Genomic DNA, 716 nt, shown 5'->3' with positions numbered 1-716 from the left:
AAAGGAGGTGGGTAAAAGGCCCCTCCCAGCCTCTATCGGGGTTGTCCCTGGTTCCCGCTCAGGATGAGGGTGGCCAGAGAGAGCAGCAGCAGGGCTCTATTTCCCCATGGGGTTTGGCAGATGATGGGTTGGTTTCCAGGGCTCATATGGAGCCATCGCAAACCCCGAGGCAATGGGCAGGGAGCTGCCAAACCCACCATGAACCTTCGAAGACGTCTCTGGGCACCGGGAGCCAGAGCACAGACCCGGTGGGAAATCATCCAGCAAATTCCCACCTGCCTCCCTAAACTTTCCCAAAACCAGAGCGCCTGTGGGATGACTGCACGAAACCTCCCATTTCTCACTGCAGAAAAATCCCAAAGTCTGGAATTAAAGACAAAGCCACAATCATAAGAGCGTTCCAACGCGCCTCTCGGGGTTGCAAATACCCGGCTCGAGCCAAAACCACTTTCTCTCCATTTGGTCTATTCATCTCTGTCCTCCTACCTCAACAAGCATGAGCACAGGATCTACCCAAAATAGGCTCTCGGTGCAGCCAGCCGCCGCCGGCCCCGTCATTCCCGCAGCTGTATTTGTCTTGGTACCCAGGGAAGGCTGAGTCCAGCCCGTGGGCGCCGGGGCGGGATTCCCGACGGGCGGCTCACGCATCGCCAGCATCCCGGCGCGCACCGGGGGAGGATGAGGTCAGGAATGTTGTTCTTGGGAAGGCAACAGGA

Source organism: Nestor notabilis, unplaced genomic scaffold (assembly GCF_000696875.1).
Source record: "Nestor notabilis isolate BGI_N333 unplaced genomic scaffold, ASM69687v1 scaffold18200, whole genome shotgun sequence".
Taxonomy (NCBI): Eukaryota; Metazoa; Chordata; class Aves; order Psittaciformes; family Psittacidae; genus Nestor; species Nestor notabilis.
Note: the sequence above shows the minus strand (reverse complement) of the source record.